Raw genomic sequence first — 19,918 nt, 5'->3', positions numbered from 1 at the left:
AGAAAAGATGTCCCGCGCTACCGTCTCGCCAGCAAGAACGACGCAGAACACTCGGATCCTTCTGCAGTAAAGCTTTAATGCATCTTGAGAGATAGATGATCAGCTTCTTAGAGGGAGACCCCAAGCTAAGAAACCCAGCCCCTTATATAAGCCTAGGAGCTCCGAGTGAGATGTGTAGAGCCGGGATTGGTGGTTTGCACATCACCCCAGATGACGTCACGGGAGAGGCACAGTTTAAACGGTTAACTCCAACTGACAGCGACAGTTAACTCCAACTGACAGCGACAGTTAACTCCAACTGACAGCGACAGTTAACTCCAACTGACAGTGGATGTCAGCGCCATCTTCTAACGGCAATAGCGATAGCGAGGGCGGCTCCTCACACTCATGCCTATAGATTGCTGCTCATCTGGCGTCTGCTTGGCTGGTTCACCTGTTGACCATCGTCTCTTGAGGTCACCGTGTCCCTTCTGTGTCTCTAGTGGCTTGAGTTATGATGACCTGGGAATTGGGAACCAGTCTTTGCCTTTCAGAATGCAACCAGCCTGCTTTTGGCTGAGTGTGAGGGAGCAAACTCCACTGGGCCGCAGCTAGTATCATCACAGCCAAACAGACTTCTTTTCCCTCTGATTTGTGAACTAATATGCCACTAGCTATACATTTACTGGGACAAACACACCCATGGGTGGTATATGTGTAATACCATTCCCAAATTCAGTTTTTTAAAAACAGCCTTGTTGAGGTAAAATCCGTAAACAACAAACACACATACTGTGTGTATTCTGCTGGGCTTGGGCAGATTAATGCCATGGACATCAATGATGCCATTATGCAAATAAATCTAAGTGCCCAGTGTGTTTTTGGTGGTAAGAACACTTACACAAATACGACATACTTCTACATACATGTTTAAGAGCACAACACTATATTAACTACATTTTCAGTAGAAAAACATGCATAGATATAAACTTATTTCACATCACTCTTCACCTGTTTTTCAATGAACATATGGGTTATTTCTCTATGTTGACTATTATACATAATCCAGACTTCACATTTGGTCTAAATGCAATTAGCAAGAAGTATGAAACCTGTTCTTGGTGTGAAATTTGAATGCGCTGTGTGGCTCATGTGGTCATGCCAGTTTCTATGCTATCGCCTGTCCCCCGTGGGTAACACAGTACCCAGGGCACGTGGGGCACGCAAAGGACCTGTCACTCACATGAATATAATGACAAATGGGAAAGTAGTTTCCAGAACAGTTTCAGTCGCAGGGGAAGATCTAAGAAAGGTGACGTGCCAAGGGCATGCCATCTCCTGCTTCACTTCCTGGCAGTGTGGCTTTGGGCACTTAAGGGAAAGCTTTAAGAGCAGCACGTCCCTGCTCAGGTCTTCAGAGGCCTTGCCCTCACTCTCCCAGGTTCAGGTGACCCTTCTGGGCTGTGCTTCCTGAAGAAAGCTCCCCAGCGCTCATTCCTGTCATTCTCTCCCAGGCTCTCCTGTATGGTCGTCTTCAAGCCACCAAGTCACCCCACCTGAAATGATGTCATCTAACACTTATTTACGTCTGGACTTCAAAAGGAAGGTAGGCTAGGTGAGGAAAAGGCCTGGGCTGTGCCTGCTGTTTCACTGGTGTTTCCCAGTGCTTAGAATACTGTCTGGCACATAGTAATTACTCAATAAAGAGTTATTGAACGGCCAAGTGAATGAATCCTCCCTGGTTGAATGGCAGGCCTCCCTCTAGAGCAATCAATAGACTGCAGGTCAGGAAGGCATAGCTCGGGGGAGGCTCAGGAGGCCCCGTCTCTCTCTGATAATCTGTATGTAGCTAAGGATGGCCAAGGGAGGAAGAGATGTTTTCTTGAGCGGTGCAGTCATTGGTGAGATTCCCATATTCTTGTGAACAGTTTCTCACCCATGCTCTTGGAACTCATTGGGACACACACACACAGAGAGAGAGAGAGAGAGAGAGAGAGAGAGAGAGAGAGAGAGAGAGAGAGAGAGAGAGTTCTGCACAACTCTGTGCTTTCTGGTCTACGCAGCAGGTGCTGAACCCTGGTCCCTCTCATTCTGTCTTCCCCAACCTCTTCTGATGACTCGGGCTGGGCACTGTGTTTACAGACATGCTGACACACTCTTACTAAGCCTGTTTCCTGCCTGTTGGACTGGCTGCCTTTAAGCCGTCGACAGCTGCAGCATGCCACACCCACCAGGCACTGTAGCCTCTGGGATGGACAGTCTGGGTTCGTCCCAACCTCCTGGAGAGGCGCTGCCCAGCTCGTGTGCCCTCCTACCATCTGTTCCCCCACTTACTCTCCAAAAGGCAGGCTTTCCCCTGTAGCTTTTTTCTGGCTCAGAGCTGGCAGTTTGTCCCTGAGGGCAGGGTCAGCTGGCCTGGGTTCAATGCTTTGCACTTTCTAGCCTGGATGAGCAGACTGACCTTCCCTGGGAACCTGAGTGATGTCACACCCTACCAGCTAGCCTCTTCTGAGTCTCCTCCGTTCTGCTGGCCACCACAGCTCGCGTCTTTTCCTTGCTTCTCTTCGGTGTCTCCATCATATCCCGTCGTTCCGTCCCTGGTGTCTGGTGGGCAGGGTGCTATTTCCTTTTTAACTAAAATGTACCACTTATTGTACCCTTTCTATGTGCCAAACCTTTCTTTTTCTTTCTTTTTATCATACCTTCTGATCTTGTTCAGTTATCTTTTTGTCAGTATTTACTTATTTACTTATTTATTTTTAGTGTGTTGTATTATGCCCGCATGTATGTCTGTGTGTGGGTGTCAGATCCCCTATAATTGGAGTTACAGACAGCTGTGAGCTTCCAGGCAGGTACTCCTTGATAGCACCCAGATCGGCCTGGATGCCATCTTTCTTCCTGGAGTTGAAGCCAACCACCAGTGTCTTGAAGAGCCACCCTCCATCACCTTTCCTCTGGTCTCTATGCTGTATCTAAATCCTTGCTGTGTTAGTCACAGTGCCTGGCAACTTTGCAAACGTTATTTCTATCCAGCTTCTAGAATTCTGTAATACGAGTACCAGCCGGCAGAGCGAGAGGAAAGTTGAGCGGACCGTGGAAGCCGCTCAGCTGGAATGACCTGAGTAGGATTTCCCACTCTGTCCCAAGTCTGAGGATTGCTCCCTTTCCCGGATGTCTTAGCTTTCTGAGTGTGGGTAGAATCGCTTCCATGCCCTCTTCCCCATGCTCAGCTTCCCGGGAGCACATTGATAACACAGCCGCAAAGGCACATTGCGATACAGCGAAGGGCTTAACGGAAATGCAAGTGATGACATTCTTTATAACTCTGAAGACTCTGCTGTGCTTGGTGGAGGCTGAGGTTCAGGCAAAGAGTTGTTTCGTGACATAGGTTGTGAGGTCAGACACCAAGAAGGACCTGAGAAGGAGATGGCATTTTCCTGCTTCACAGCACCAGCGCATCACTCCGGGCAAGGTCACTGCGTGGTTGACAGAGCAGTCACCTCATTTCTGAGTGTTATGAGTGACCATTCATTGTCCTACGGCCACCCAAGGCTGAAAATCTGTAAGGATCACTCCAGAGTCAGGAAATAATGGCCAGAATTGGAATCTTTGAGATTTCTGGTCATCCAAAAAGACTTTTTGGTGGCAAGAGATGTGTTTGTGACAGTGTCTGTCTGCTCCTTCTTCTAAGCACAGACTGGGCGTACACCATGAGTGGTGCTTGGCGGACACTGGCTGCCACTGTCCCCTGCTTCCAATGAGAAAAGGTGGGGTTTTCTCAAACACAAGAAGGTGTTGATAGCAAGGGGGACTGTGCTGGACCAAAGCTTTGTGTTTGGTGGCTTTGCTTTCTTTTCAATAACAGAGAACTCAATGCATCTCCTTGAAGTAGGTCTTTCGACTTGAAAAAAGAAAAGAAACACGATTCTTAGTACTCCAAGGGTGGGAGACTACAGTCAGATTGGAAAGGAGCTGTCTTCCTCACTAGACTTGCCTGGGAGGCATCGTAAGTCAGAACTCACCTTCCTTTCTGTCTACAGAGAGTAGTTTCTTCAGCAGAGTCACTAACCATCATGAACTGCTAATATTTCCAGTAGAAATGTGGGTGCAGCCGCTGGATATGCTCACTAGATAAAAACCTTAAAAATTATCATCCTAACTTTTACATCTCTAAAGGTAACACTGGCCAAGGACCGTCACATAATTGTCACAAATAGATGACAGGAAATGACTACTTAATGCAGAATGCGATGGTTGGCTTCGATTGTCAACTTGCCAGGTTTGGGACCACCGAGGAGCCGTACCTCTCGTTATGCTAATAAGGGGTTCTGCAGAGGGCTAGCTGAGAGGACAAGGCCCACCCTCACAGTGGATGGCACTTTCTAACGGTGGTGCAGATAGAAGTACATCCCAGAAAGGAGCAATCAAAAAACAGCGCTGCCTGCGTGTCCTCCCGAACAAGTGTCTGTGCCCGTGGCAGCAGCCGCCACTGCCATCCCTGCTGACTTTAGACTCCAGCTTCTTCGTTTTTACAGTATAGGCTGAAGCCCAGAAGGAGTCCTTGAGTTTTCCAGGCCTTCAGTGCCAGTTTGGAACTGCGGAGCACTGGGCAGTACTGGGTTCTCAGCGTTCCAGCACACACAGGCCTCCTCTATTGGGTGGCACAACCCCCTTCCTATAAGCCTGTGTTTTTCAACTTTCCTAATGCCGCAACCCTTTAATACACCTCATGTTGCGGTGACCCCCAGCCATGAATTATTTTTGCTGCTATTTCATAACTATAATTTTTCTACTGTTATGAATGTAATGTAAATAGCTTTCTACATTAGTAATATGTAATTACATAGAGATAGACGTTTGCCAAAGGGGTCACGGCCCACAGGTTGAGAACCACTGCTACAAACCACCTAGTAAACTTTCCTTTATAACATATATGCAAGCATTCTTCCAGTTTTGTTTCTTCAGAGAACCCTTCTTAGTAAGGGGATCAAGGAATGCCCTCTTCCTCTTTTGGGAAGTTTTGCAGTGTATTGTGTCACTCGGTAGTCACCATGTCCTGGGCTTCTGGGTGGGCGTAGACCTAAGGGTTGCTACTTAGGGCAGGCCCCGAGGGCCCGAGCCAAGCAGGCATTTTCAGGAGTTTGGCAGACATACGTAACATGCTGTTTTTGGAAAGGTCAAAGCACAGTGGCTTCTGACGTTCTTAAGACGTGCAAGCAAAGCTTGTACGGACTCTGTAGACAGGGCAACTGTCAGAGCAGCAGCGGAACTCCGGGCACTGAGAGTGTGGACACTGAGGATGGCAGATTGGCCTGTGGATATGAGGGGAATCTTTGAAAGACTCCTAGACACGGGCGTGTGGTGGGAAGGGAGTGACTGCCACCCAGGTAAATCTCACCAGTTGTCACAGAACACTCTTGGTTGCGTAGGCAATGATGCTGACTGACGCGTGGGTGGCTGGCAAAAGAGATCAGCATCTTGGACTTGAGCTGAGCAACTCTTATGCCATCAGGGTCCAGAGTGGCTGATGCTGGCAATGAGCTGTGGCACCAGAGCTGTCCCCTGGCACGTTGCCACCAGATGGTTTTCCCCAGAAGTTCCATTAGAGCCATCCAATCCGTTGTTCTCGGTGTCTTTTGTCCTTAGTCACTTGTCGTCTCTTTATCTACCACCCCAGCCACATTCGTATGTCAGCGCTCTGTGCATTCCAGCCTGTTCGGACAAGAACGGACTTCAAAGGAGAGCAAAGCAGCTGTCACAGGCTTTGCCACCCTTTTGCCTTTTCACAAAGGAGTTAGAGCTTTCCAGGCTTGCCCGCATTTTCAGAGCTGTGCTCAGAGGACCGGCGCTTTCGGGGGGGGGGGGTATCTGCTCCTAAGAAGCTGCTCTGAGATGCGCCAAGTTCCGAGATGCTGTTCTGCGATGATGCTCTGAGATGTACCAAGTGGTACCCTGGCCCCGAGATCAGTACAGTCTTCTACCACTTAGATCTCCAGCACCGTGGGTGGGCTGGAGTGAGGGGATTGGGTGTCCCTTTGTGGACATGAGCTTGTGGGACTGAGACAGCTTTCATGAGGGTTCCTGCTGGGTGCAGACAGGCAAGGCAAGGGCCAAATGATCACCAAGAGCATCCACACTGAGCGCTGTGTACGAAGAAGGCGAGGGAGGAGTGTGGACCTGGTACTCAGCCCGAGCAGAGCAGGTTTTAACACCGGTCAGCGTTAAGTTGCATTCCTGTGTCTGTGTCTCTGGTGGCAAACGGAGCTGTAACAAAACTGTCTCCAAAGGTTGCTATGAAGACCAGAAGTGAATTCGACTGTGTACCATAGCTTGTGTCTGTGACCCCAGCACTTACTTGGCTGAGGCCAGAAGATCAGGGCAGCCTGGGCTACAACAGTGAGTTTGAGGCTAGCTTAGATTACAGAGAGAGATACGGCGATAACAGATCTTAAAACCTGACACATGGCAGTGAATTAATTTTTAAAAATTGCCTTGTGTATTCTCTATATGTGGTTTATTCTGAATTACTTTTAAGAAATCAAAATAAAAACTAAAAACAACATTAAAAAGTAACCCTTGCAGCCAGGCGGTGGTAGTGCACACCTTTAATCCCAGCACTCGGAGGCAGAGGCAGGCGGATCTCTGTGAGTTCGAGGCCGGGCTGGACCGACAGCCTCCAAAACAATACAGAGAAACCCTGTCTCGTAAAAAACAAAAAACAAACAAACAAAAAAAGTAACCCTTGGCAATATGGAAAATGCTTGCTGTAGTGAGTAGAGAAATAGAAACCTGATTTCTGACCTTGAAACTTCACCTTCTTTTGCTCCAGGGTTCAAGTGAAGACCCAGGCAGGACGCTACCTTGCATCTGCAAGGTGACATTTGCTCATCCTCTGCAGCAAAGGACACTGGATGGCAGGGTAGAGAGACACGATTGGAGTTTCACAGGTGGAGGGGAATCCGGGTCCAGGCAGGTGTCCAAAGTAACTGAGCTAGAAGTAAGTTTCAGAGTTGGGGCTCCACCTCCGGCCTCCTCATCCTCATGCTGTTTATTCCATTCTGTAGTTCGTCTCGACCGCAAGCTCGGTGGAATTTAAATTCACCCTGGAAACAAACATCCGAACATGTCTGTGAGGGCATTGCCAGGGAGGCTTAATTAAGGAGCCTGAGGGTGGATTGCTTTAACCCCTGAATTGGGTCCTGGACCAAAATATACATAGGAAACTGAGATCTGAGCATAGCATCCATTGCTCTGTTTCCTGGGCGAAGATGCCATGTGCCTAGCTTCCTCACCCTGTGGCAGCCATGCCTTCCTCACTGTAGATATGAGCCGCAGCTGGCTGTCAGAGCGTGCGTAGCAATAGACTGTCTGCTGTCCTTGGGCTCTAGTCATTTAAACACAGAGTTCACTTGGGAGAAGTTACAGCCAGGGTGATTTCCCAAGTGGAATCTTCCCTCCGTGGCCTCGTTTTTTTGTTCTGGACAGCTGCATGACCAGAGTCTATAAATTAAGACGTAGGCAAGAGAGGCCAGCCAGCTCTTCATAACCAAGCTCCACCCTCTCCCATCAGCCTTGAAAGCGGACCTGAGTGAGCTTCACCCATGAGCTCACTTTGCCCTCTGCCTTCCTGTTTGTTTTGGCAACTGACCGTAGTGAGAGGAAAATAAACTTGGGGTGCTCATTCTGGCTTCACCCTCACCGAAGACGGGTCCACCTTCTGAGACCCCTGATAGGTGGCTCTTTTTGTATAGATACTCTCTCTGCAGAGTCTCCCTCCCATCCCTCAGGGCTGCATAAGGTAATTAAGACTCTCCACTGAGGTGTTCCTGGGGACACTGTATTGTCCCTTTAGGTTATTCTTGAACACTATTATAACTTTGTGGGGGACCTTATTAAAGTTTCCTTAGAGTCTGTGGCATGGGTGTGGCTTTGTCTTGCAGTCATCACGCTGACAGAGCATTATGGGTAATATTGATTGTGAACCTGACCAAGGTCTAGAATCACCCAGGAGACAAGGCTCTGGGTGTGCCTGGGGGGCAGAGACAAGTCTCTGGGTGTGCCTGGGGGCGGAGACAAGGCTCTGGGTGTACCTGGGGGTGGAGACAAGGTTCTGGGTGTACCTGGGGGCAGAGTTATGTAGATGAGGTCAACTGTGGATGGCATCATTTCAGTGGCTTGGGTCCCAAAGTAAATGAAAAGGAGGAAGCAAACAGGACAAGCAATCATCACTCCTTTCTTCCCGACTGAGAACACCACCCTGTGGACAGCAGCTCAAGCCTCTAGCACTTCCCCACCATGATGGACTGTAAGGCGTAAGACAAGAAGAGTTTCTCATTGGAAAGCAGAAGACCATTAGACACCAGCAGAGGAAGAAGCATCTCGTCTGAGAAGTCACCGCATTTCTCTGTCATTAGTTAAATATTGTATTGCATTTTGTGGGCATCCAAAGCTGAGTTAGACATGGTTCAGTCTTCAAGGACTTTCAGCGGGCTGGGAAGAAGAAACAGACATGGGCAGTGAGGATGGTGAAGGACTTGCAGTTCTTAGAACTGGCCTTGGAGAGTCAGGTGGATCCTGGGGAAGGTGTCAGAGGAGGACAGTGAGGGACAAGGTCAGGGGTGGGGCTTTAGTCAAAGGAGATGGCATGTTGTGAGTTGTTTAACCTTGCATATTGCATAGGTGATAGTGTTGACACTTTAGGGTATCTCTCTGTTTAGTTCACAATGTTTTAATGTTTGAATGTATGTATGCCAGTTAACTCCTACCTACCTCTAGGATACTTTTGGCTCTGGACCAGACCAACTATCTGGACGTAGATGTTTATAACCATGCTGTATACATTGAAAGTTCAGCTCTGGACAGACTGAACTTGTACCTGATGTGTGTTGGAGACAGAAGAGAGATGAGGGACCATGTGTAGGAAACAGGAGGAGTTGGAGGGAACATGGAACTGGTATAAATATAGTAAGTGCTCATGTATGAAGTTCTCAAAAACTTTAAGGGACAGTTTTATCAATAAAATGTTTCAGGGTCAGAAATGTGTGAATGAGTAAATGAATTCACACCTGGATAATGTGAAGTTGAAATTCCACCACATGAAATTTAAAAACGTCCTTAACTCCTGTTCTTTAAAAAGGCTTCTATCTCTTGATGTGTTTTTATCAGTGTGTAACGAAAAGTCCAGAGACTTTTCCACATGAGATTTTAAGGAGAAGGGTAGGTCGAGCTCTGTGGGTGTGTGAACATAGCCATGCCCAGAGCAAGTCACATGAAGGAAAAGAAAGGTGCAAAATAGCCATGCTGAAGCGAGAGTCACTCCTCCTCCTCCTCCTCCTCCTTTTCCTCTTCCTCCTCCTCCTCCTTTTCCTCTTCCTCTTCTACTTCTCCTCCTCCTCCTTGTCCTCCTCCTCCTCTTCCCCCTTTTCCTCTTCCTCTTCCTCCTCCTCCTCTTCCTCCTTTTCCTCTTCCTCTTCCTCCTCCTCTTCCTCTTCTTCTTCTTCTTCTTATTCTTCTCCTCCTCCTCCTCCTCCTCCTCCTCCTCCTCCTCCTTCAACACAGTTTCTCCGTGTCACCCTGGCTGTCCTGAAACTTGCTTTGTAGACCAGGCTGGCCTGGAACTCCAGAGATCTGCCTGTCTCTGTCTCCTGAGTGCTGGGATTAAAGACTTGCACCACTGCCTCCAGGGGTGGGGTGGGTACAATAACAATGAAGCAAGAGTCACCTGAAAGACAAGGTTGGTGGAAACCAAGACCTCTTTGGGTTGCAGTCTGGATTTACAATGTAGGATCTTAAAGGGAGTAGAGATACTGACATCTGATAGGCACGAGTCTTGGCATTTCTCTGGGTTTTAAATTCCCCTAGTTTAAAAAGAAGCTGGAAGTTTGATTTGTGTGGCTGTTCGATAGCGTAACATAGCGAGAACAACTTTGCAAGGGTGCAGCAGTGGAGCCCAGCTTCCAGAACTTGCTTCGCGAACCATTTAATTTGAAAAATGTTTCAAAGGCAATATTTTTTAAAAATCCCTTGCTCTCTTCACCGCATTAGGCATGAGTTTCTTTTCTTCTTTCTGTAGTCATATGTTGACATGCAATGCTAATGAACGCTCCAACAGACCTTCATATAACAGTGCTACAGATACCCTTGCACTGGGAGAGCCTAGTTCACTTCAGGCATCAGTGGGAGCTGCTGTTTAATCCTAGGGATTTTTACTCTCTTGTCAAATCACTCATGAATATATAGCATTCCCCTACCAATGGACATCTGCTTCCTTATTACTGTAGAGGAACAGATGGTGGGATGTGGACTCCTCCCCTAAGGAGTCCTTTCCCACATGTGTGAGAGTCCTCCCCCTAAGGAGTCCTTTCCCACATGTGTGAGAGTCCTCCCCCTAAGGAGTCCTTTCCCACATGTGTGAGAGTCCTCCCCCTAAGGAGTCCTTTACCACACGTGTGTGAGAGTCCTCCCCTAAGGAGTCCTTTCCCACACGTGTGGGAGAGTCCTCCCCCTAAGGAGTCCTTTCCCACACGTGTGAGAGAGTCCTCCTGAGGAGTCCCTTCTCTTTGAAACACAAGAGACAGTTTCATTTTACTGAACGTAGATCTGAAGATTCCCAGTAGGGTAAAACTGACACAGAGCATATCTGGGTAGACAGTCACAACCCCCCATGGCACTAATGCAGAGGACGGAAACCCTTTTGAAATGAATGGCAGAGAGAAGGTCCTGTGACTTACGGCAGGCCTGAGATGGTTGGCCTACAAAATCTTATCAGATTATTGTTTTAAATTTCAGATTATTAGAACTTAGACCTGAGAGAGTGGCACCAGGAGGGCTGGAGCAACTTACTCAAGATTACTTGGCTACTTATGAATTCCTTGTTTGTTTATTTTGTGTGCATGTGTGTACACGGAGCTGTGTATGTGTGTGTGTGCCATGTAATGCTTTGTGGAGAGATGGAGATCTGTTCTCGCCTTCCACCACGGGGGACCAAACTCAGGTCATCATGTGCCTCTACCGCAGAGCCATCTCCCAGCTCCTACCTGATGGGGGATACCCTGTATGCTGTGAATTTATGTTTCTCATAAATGCTGTTTGGCCAGTAGCCAGGAAGGAAGTATAGGCAGGGCTACCAGATGAGGACAATTCTGGGAAGGGGAAGGCAGAGAGGAACCACCAAGGAGACTGGAGAGATAGACTCCGGGAATTCTCCGGTAAGATAAGGCCATGTAGAAATACGCAGATTAGCAGTGATGGGTTAACAATGAAGAGGGCGTCAGCCAATGGAAGCCTAAGCTGTCAGTCAAATAGTTCGTAATTAATACAAGTCTCTGTGTGTTTATTTGGGACTGAAGAGCAGTGGGACCAGGCAGGACAGAAACTCTGTCTACCCTACTTAGCTATTTAATGTGTGACCCAAACTGGATCTTCTGTCCCCGAATTCAGATATTACTTTGTCTGTGTATATTTGGGGATTTAGAGAGACTGTAAAGAAAAACTCCATCTCATGAAGCAACCTTCTTTCTCTGCCATCCAGTCCGTCTGGGCAGTTCCCACTGGCTTCGGTTTTAGGATTCCAACGACACAAGCGTCTTACTTAATACGCACAGCTGGAGGATACGTCTGGTAGCCACATTTCAGCTTAGTATGCCACAAAATCACCTCTGACAGTTCTATTCCTCCTTTCCATGCCTAGAACTGTAGTAGTTTAGTGCACGTTTGGATATTTCTGTCACCAAATACCTGCAGGGTTATATGGCTTATCCCTTCTTCTCTCAAGGATGCGGGTGCCGACATTCAGATGCGAAAAACCTGTTGCTCCCACAGGCTCATGTGTCGGAGCACCTCCTCCTGCGCTGCAAGGTGTTTTGGGAAGGCTGTGGGGCCTTCAGGCGGCGGCGGAGCCTTGGGGGAGGAAGTGAGTTACAGGGGTAGGTGTTGAGATTTGATAGTCGGGTTCCACTTCCTGCCCCTGTTTTACTTCCTGACTGCAGACACAGTGTGGCCAGGCACCCCACACACCCGCCTCCCCATGCAGGTCTCCTTAGAGCAAGACACCGGGGAAGCCATCCTGCAGCTGTTAAATGGCCAGCACACAGCTGAGCTCTGTGCCCCATGCAGCGTGGACTTGGAGAGCGCGTGAGAAGGCCCTTCCTGGAGGATAGACCCTCCACTGGACTTCCAGTTAGCTGCTTTGAATTTATCCAAACAAGTGGAAGACTGGGAGAACAGAGTTGCTCAAATGGCTGACGGCTGTCTCTCAGAATCTGGTGAAGTGTGGCTTCATCGTGTGTTAACGCTGCTGCTGCCAACAGGCTGCCTGCAGCTACTTACGGAAGGGAGGGGTTTTCTTCCTTAAAAATGAGGTAGGACAAAGACAGAAAAAAGAGAAAAAATGAGGTAGGACAATGACGCAGTCTTCAAAAGGATGCAATTTATATTTAAGATGCATGGAAGATGTTGATGACTAAAGAAACGTTGGAAAGTCGGTCAGTCCCAGATGTAAGACATGGAAACCAGGGAAAGACTCTTTATTCCTCAGCAGAGATGACCCACAGCAAGGGGACAGCATTGTCTCAGGTTCTGTGCTCTACCTGTCTTCAGGGCCTTAGAGAGCAGCTGGCTTTCTTTTCTAACCTGCCCCGGCACACAGTAGGTGCTTGGGAGACATTTTGTTAAATGCATTAGTCTTAGTGTACTCAGTGATTTTGTAAGAATCAACTTTGAGATTGATGTTGCATGGAAAACGGGTAGGCACGGGAATGAATATGTAAACAAGGGTTCTAAGGGACAGGGAAAAAATGGTGGCTCCTGGGAAGAGGGCACTGGGGGCACAGCCAGGGCTGCCATCCTGTGTTCTCTAGGGAGCAAAGTGTGAATCCTTACTCTGGCACCCAGTACCTATTTTAGGAATGCTGTCCATGTAGGGTTCAGCAGCTGCCTGCAGTCCAGTCTATGGGCGTCTGAGCACAGGTGCTCTGTGGATGGCTACCCGGGGCAGACAGAGCATCAGGCTCTTTTCAGTTAACTTCTGCCTATTCCAGAGGGCAACTGCCCGCAGGCCTCTGTGCGTGTCACTCCAGTCTCCCTGCCTGTGCGTGGTACTTCCTGTCCCTTGTGAAACTCCATGCCTTGTGCAAAGATTCAAATATGCACACACACACACTGTGTGTGTGAGTGCGTGTACTAAAATTTTATCTAGATTTTAATTCTGGCGTGTTCATCCTATGGATCAGAGAGGTGATCTGACTTGGACAAGGTCACGAAGCTAGGGGATGGCATAGCTGGAATTCCAGCAGAGGCTTTCGGCTCGGGCAGGGTATTTTCATCCCTGGTAGGAGCAATGCAGCAGACACGGGCTGTGGCCAGGCCTGCAGGGCTGGTCTTGCTCTGCTCCTCGGCGGCGTCAGGCAGACTGGAGATCAAATTCCAGCTCCACTTCTAGCTACGTGACCCGAAGCCACTTGCTGAGCTTTGTTTCTTGCCCGCAGCTGAGAATCCTGACTCCTTTTCATAAGATTGTCCCCTTGAGTAACAACAGAGCTGCCTGCATTAAGTCACTAGTGTGGGTTTGTGTGAGGCAGCCTGCCCCTTGTTCTAAGTCTTAGATTTGGGAAGCAGACACAGAGTTCTGGTTTAAAACCTCTAATCTGCTATTGTCTAGCAGGGGAACCAATGTCCCCGAGGTGCCATTGTTAAGAATAGGGCCCTCTGACACCCCTCCTGGGTGCTGTGAGCAGCTGCTGAAATGGTGCATCTTAAAGCTCTCTGTGAACACATAAGCCTTCTTTTGTTAGTCCTCATTATTGGCATTTGTGCCAGCGTCGTTTTCCCCATGTCTCCTCCTCCTGCCCTTCGCCCAGCTTTCCTAGCTTGTGTCTTTGGTGGGATTTTTCACCATGGGGCTATTGGCTTTGCTGTCCTCTTCACAGTGTCCGTGTCTGCTGCTGTCTTCTTTAGCGTGAGAGCGTGCCTGTTTTCAGGGGCTCATTCCTGGGGCTATGGGAAGAAGGCCGTGGAGTGATGGAGCAAGCCTCAGGCTTGGCTCGCGCTCACCCAGCCTCAATGGAGCGTTGGCATCTTAAGAAGAACTACTTATCCAACCGATGATTGTGGGGAATTGGTGGCAAGGAGCAGGGCCAGATGTGCAGAGCCAATGGAAACATCAAGAAGTGTGGCCAAAGAATTTTGCTGTTCTCCCTGCTGCTTTCAGACAGGTTACTGCCAGAAGGCTCTGGAAGCTATACCGGGTGAGACCAGGCTCACAGGCCTGCAGGCAAAATGCCCCGCTGTTTCCATTTACTTGTCTTGCAGACAAACACAGCAGAGATTTGGAAAAGCAGCACCCACAAGCATGGACAAATCCAGAGACTGAGAGGCTCCGCGTGGACCATCTTCTCTCCTAGAAGCTTAAGACACTGTTTACATTTCAATCTGGCAGAGTTTAAAAAAAGACGGCAATGTAAACTGGATAGGTTGGAAACCTTCTTGCTCCGCCATTCCTTCCCCCTGAGTCATGATAATAGCAATTTCGAATGCAAGCATTCCAACAGAGAGCTGTGAAAATTGCTTCCCAGTGTCTTCTTCCTCCCAGGGCCTGGCACACCTTCGGGGACCATTCTCTATCCTGAGCCAGACTCTAAGGGACTGAATTTTTCATAGTCAGTGTCATTTGACATATTTGGCCCTCTGACACTACAAATCAAAGAAGGAAACAACGGATAGAAATAGAGTCTTACCAAATGACTGAGTAGACAGGGCACCCAAGACAACCCGATTCTTACAGTTAGCCCATAAACTAAAGTCTGCCTTTATTTGCGGTTAGAGCAAAATGGAGCATTACCCAGTTCTCATCGCCAGGTCAAGGGGGGAAGCTTTTATTTGTCTCATGCCGTGACACTACACCTGGCAAAAGCAGCTTAAGGAAGGAAGGAAGTTAGGGCTCATTTTGGTTCCTCATGGTGGTGAGGGTAAGGCCGCAGGAGTGTGAGGGAGGCTGGTCACATTGTGTCCACAGCCATTGATGAGAGAAAATACAGGTGCCAGGTATTCAGCCTGAGACTCTGAGTGTCTCCCACATGCAGATTGGGACCTCTCTCTTCAGCTAAACTTCTCTGGAAACTCCCTCAACAATCATCCTCAGAGGTTTGCCTTCTCCATGACTCCAGAGGCTCTACAAGTTGACAAGATGAACCATCACAAGGAACCTCATGGCTGGGGAGATGGCTTAGTGATTAGTGCCTGAGGGTTGGAATTCAGGGACCTTTGAGTGGCGGCACATCCTTACAAGCCTGCCAGGACTGGACACCTAAAACCTGTGTGTGCATGTCAAGAATGACTTCCCTGTTGGGTTAGGCTGTGGGTACCATACATTTCAGTGTGGAGGATGGCTTCTTTCATGTATTTGATGCAGAGTTTCTCTCCTTGCAGAAGCAATTACAAGCCTGCTGCCAGCTGTAACATGGAATCAGTTTGCACACATTTTGAGCTGTCTCATTCACACATTTATGGACCGCTTGAAGGAACAGACCTTGAACTTGTCCCAGGGATGGAGTCAAAATAGAAGAGGTCCTACCCTCAAAGAGCTTAGCAGTGTTGTTAGAGGACAGCTTGCCTGTGGCTGTGGGAAATGACGCTGCAGGGCCAGCTCAGTAGGTCTACAGGCTCCACACATCATTCCATAATGTTCTATTGTTAATGATCAGGCTCCATGACTGGCTATGACAAAATTATTTACTTTTGTTTCCGCAGGAAATATCACTCTGTTCAGTCTTTGAACATGTAGTTCTGATGGGAAATGTTCTTTTGTGTATATGCTTCTCTGATTGGTTAATGAATGAAACACTGATTGGCTGATTGGCCAGACAGGAAGTGACGAAGCTGGGCAGAATCAGGATATAAGCAGGGACAAACAGGAAATTGTTCTCTTCTCTGTGGAGATGCTGCACAGTTATCATGTAGCTGGTAAAGGAGTTGCAGCTCCGGCATTCCCCAATAAGTCAAGATCATGTGGAAATACATGGATTAGTAGTTATTGAGTAGTAATTAAGACAGCTAGTTAATAAGAAACACAAGCCAATGGTAAATAGTGTTATAATTAATGTAAGTCTTGTCTGTTCATTTGGGGCTGATGCGGCTGTGGGACCAGGCTGGCAGGAAAGAACGTCCACAACATAGTTCTGCATATTTTTGGAACCAGACAGGAGCTCAGGATGTCTGAGAACTCACTGATAGCTGTTCAGAGATTTTGGTATAAATCTTGGTTGCATGGGGTCATTTCCCTGCCATTCGGGCCTGTGCTGTCCAGGCCCCCAAGCCTTCTGCGGGGGACATGACTACCTCTCAGCTGATTCTTGTTGCCAAGTAGAAGGGATGGCGTCAGCTAGAGACTGCTTAGCCATGTCTTTCTTTCCTAAGCCTCGACCACCCTTCCTACCTGGTCTCCACTGTTAGAGGTGCTCTGAGCTGTTCTCTGTGAAAATTTTGTTAAAAATTCTAACAATCAAATGTAACTATATTTTAAAAAGTATCTGACTCTAATTGTGAGGAGAATTGATCTTTTTCTTTTTCTTTATTGATTCAATTGTACATCAAGCGGGGTTGCCAGTTAGAAATTGTGAAACAATGCTATCACAAAGGCTAGTGTGCAGTCAAAGGTGTTCATCCAGAGTGTATGGAGGGGAGAGGCCCAGGAAATCTTCGTTTATAACAAAAATAAATATGAAAACATGAATCACCTTGTAGGCAAACCTATGTCAACCTGTTGTATTGTCATGTCTATTGCTGTGAAAAAGTACCCCAACAAAGAACAAAATAGGGAAGGAAAGAGTTTGGTTTACAGTTCTAGGCTACAGTCCATTTTTGTAGGGAAGTCATAAAGCTCGAGTCATCTGGTTACAGTATAGCCACAGTCAAGGTCAAAGAAGTGAATGTACCCATACTATCTGCCTGCCTGCTTTCTTTACTTTTAAATTGTTCAGGGCCCAGCCCAGGGAATGGTGCTGCCTACAGTGGGCTGTCCCTTCCTGCATCAATTAACAGTCAAGACAGTTCTCCACAGGCCAACCCAATATAGGCAATCTCTCAGTGAGACTCTCTTCCCAGGTGAATCTAGGTTTCAACAAGTTGACAGTCAAACTAACCGGCATTCAGCCCAGTTTCTGCAGCGGTCTATACGAGGGGCTCCCATCAGGGAATGGAGGGGAAAGGACAAGCGGTCCACATAAGAGCCGAGCATGAGAGGCAGCTCCCGTTCAGTCTCCCACTCCATGTTCTCCTACGCCTAGCATGTTCTCAGGGTTATGGGCTCAAGCCATTCTGGGGGGCTCAGCTGTGACCATCACCATGGCATGGCAATTCAACATGAACTCTATAGGGATGAGGCTCTGTGGATAGAGGGGTTGCTATGGTAACTCATCCTGGCTTCTGTCCCATGACCACACCCGTGTTGTTGCTTGCAGTCGTTCAGCAGAGCCTTGCTGGGCTCCCTCTATGTGTCTCTGCACTCTAACTCTAGGACGCAGGGAAGACGCAGCCACTGCCCTGATGAAGCTTATGCTCTACCTGGGCAAACAGTAAGACCCATAAGAACATACATTAGCATCAGTGCTTGTGAGCAAGGGAAAACATTGGTTAAACTTTCCGCTTCTTTACCTCCCACGCTTGATTTGCCCAGCCTTGCTTCCCTTCACATCAGGGCAGCTGTCTCGGTCGGTCATGCAGATGCTCAGTTCTTCCATGTGATCCAGAGAAGGCTCTACCATCGTCATACAGGAGGTTTTACAGCAGTGAGTTTACATATACAGCAAGCCAGAGTAAAAGGCTAAACACACACACACACACACACACACACACACACACACACACACACAGAGACAGAGAGACAGAGACCTCCAGCAGCCGAATGTGACTGAGGTAGCCACACTAAGGCAGTCAGCCGGAGTGGCCAATAGAAAGGTAGAGCGCAGTGGCACCTTCATTGAGGCTTCTAAGTAAGGAAGCAAACAACAGCAGAAGGCCGAGATCGTCACACGGCTGGCCCAGAAACATCCAGCAGAAGCCACGTGGAGAAGCCAAGGCCATTGCTTGGTGTTTACCGTTGAGCTTTCTCCCCATGCTCTCCGCTAGCGTCCCACGGCCAAGCTCCCATGGTCTCCTCACACTGCAGCCACCTTTATATAACGGGATAAACAGCAGTCTCTGCTGCTGGAATGGCTGGCCTTCCAGCTGTTCTCAAGGACACGCTGTTTGTACGCGTGATGTCTTGCTGTTCTCTTCCCTCCCTGTCACCGAGCTTGGGGGCAGCCTGCTTCAGACCCTGAGGACACTTGGAGACAATTAGACCTGGGTTTGTCTGTTTCCAGAGCCAGCTTCTCAATGATATGTGATACCTGGGACAGCCTCCCCGTCAGACGCACATTGCACCAACGCTGGTGAAGGCACGGCTGTCTTTCTCGCCTGTCTACTCTTTGGTGTTTGGTCACTAGGTGAATACCGAGGTAAAGATCAGCCGGTCTCGTTTCCGTATGTTTATTCACACAATTCTCATGACAATGCTGCAGCATTGTGGTCACCGTTTTAGACACAGGGAGACTAAGCACACTGACGGAAACCTCTTGCTGGAGACCACACAGCCAGAGCTCACTCATAACCAGCTCTCTCTCTGCCTTTGCCTCTGGGCTGCCTGGTCACCATGCGTGACTGTTCTTGCTAGTCTCTGACCGTTTGTGTCCCAGCTGCCACCCAGACTTCCCTTCCCCAGTCAGTCCCTCCCGTGGTGGGTGTCTGTCTGTCTTTGTTCACCACTCTACTCTCTCCGTACAGACTCCTGGGTCCCATTTCCAGGATCCCCTATGACCCCCAAGATCAGGCTAGACCCCTCTTCTGGCTTTCTGATGATCTCACTGGTGCATGCATTTTGGTATCTGGTAAAGATTTCTACTCATTCGTGGCGAGTGCGCACTGAGCGCTGGTACTCCGTAGTTGTTACAGGCACTGTGGCAATATGGCGGACTGGACTTCTGGGTCTGGGCAATTACTATTTAGCAGGGAAGGTAGACTGAGCCCAATGGGCTTCCCAGTGATCCCTAGCACTGAACTTTCCTCCTCTGCTGACCTGCCCAGCTCCATGCTTTCTCATTTTCAGCTACCTCAGAGTATCTGTTACCCCAAGTTTTATGAAAGGTAAATTTGAATGTGTTCTTCTCATCTACACCCTCTGGTGGGCCTGTCATTTGAAAGCAGCCTGACTTTTGTGACCATGGCTCCTGTGTTTATGAAAGCCCACTCAGTGTTTGGCCCTGCTCACATCTTACGCAGCATGCTTCTGGCTACATGATTTGTTCAAGAAGAGGCCAGCCAAGGCCCAGCAGGATTTCGTGTATAGATACTGAGAAGGCAGATACTCAGAAGTCCGTCTGTCTGTCTGTCCCTCGGGTAACTCGGGATTTTGCCTTAGATCTTCTGGTCTTCCTTGGCAGTTGCTGCTAGGATGGAAAGGAGGAGGAGGCAGCTGTGTCCCCAGAGAGCCCTGGGCTTCTGAAGTCATGCAGGGTCTGCCTGTCGGGATGTGTGTTTTCCTTAGAGCTCGAGACAGGACAAGCAGAACACCTCCAAACTCTAACACCAGACAGCAGCCTTTGCTATTGGAGTTGAACAAATGTAAATAATGCAAAGCATGACCCAATAGCATGTTCCTCATTTAAAGCTCATTCTATGTACATGTACCCAAGGCCCAGAAAGGTTTGCCTATGGCCAAGGATAAAAGACTATTTTTTTTTTGCCCAAGTCTATATTGGCCAAATTCCCCTTACATGCTAGCTCATGGGTGGTAGAGTTTGGCTAAATTATGTTGACACAACCCTAATTTTGTTTGCCCGAGCCATCATTGAGTGAATACTGTTATGTAATCTACACTTCGCCACTGCCTACAGATGTGTTCCCCAGT

General features: G+C 48.4%; 1 long non-coding RNA gene across 1 annotated transcript; it reads left to right on the top strand.

Annotated features, from left to right (window-relative positions):
* Positions 1 to 333: 333 nt before the first annotated feature.
* LOC121135661 lies at positions 334 to 9,013 on the top strand. The gene is made up of 2 exons (XR_005872763.1): positions 334 to 1,585; positions 6,809 to 9,013. It is a non-coding gene; the product is annotated as an uncharacterized LOC121135661 (long non-coding RNA).
* Positions 9,014 to 19,918: the final 10,905 nt, after the last annotated feature.

This window comes from Mesocricetus auratus, unplaced genomic scaffold (assembly GCF_017639785.1).
Source record: "Mesocricetus auratus isolate SY011 unplaced genomic scaffold, BCM_Maur_2.0 Super-Scaffold_100040, whole genome shotgun sequence".
NCBI classification, from domain to species: domain Eukaryota; kingdom Metazoa; phylum Chordata; class Mammalia; order Rodentia; family Cricetidae; genus Mesocricetus; species Mesocricetus auratus.
This window is presented reverse-complemented; position numbering and strand designations above follow the sequence as displayed.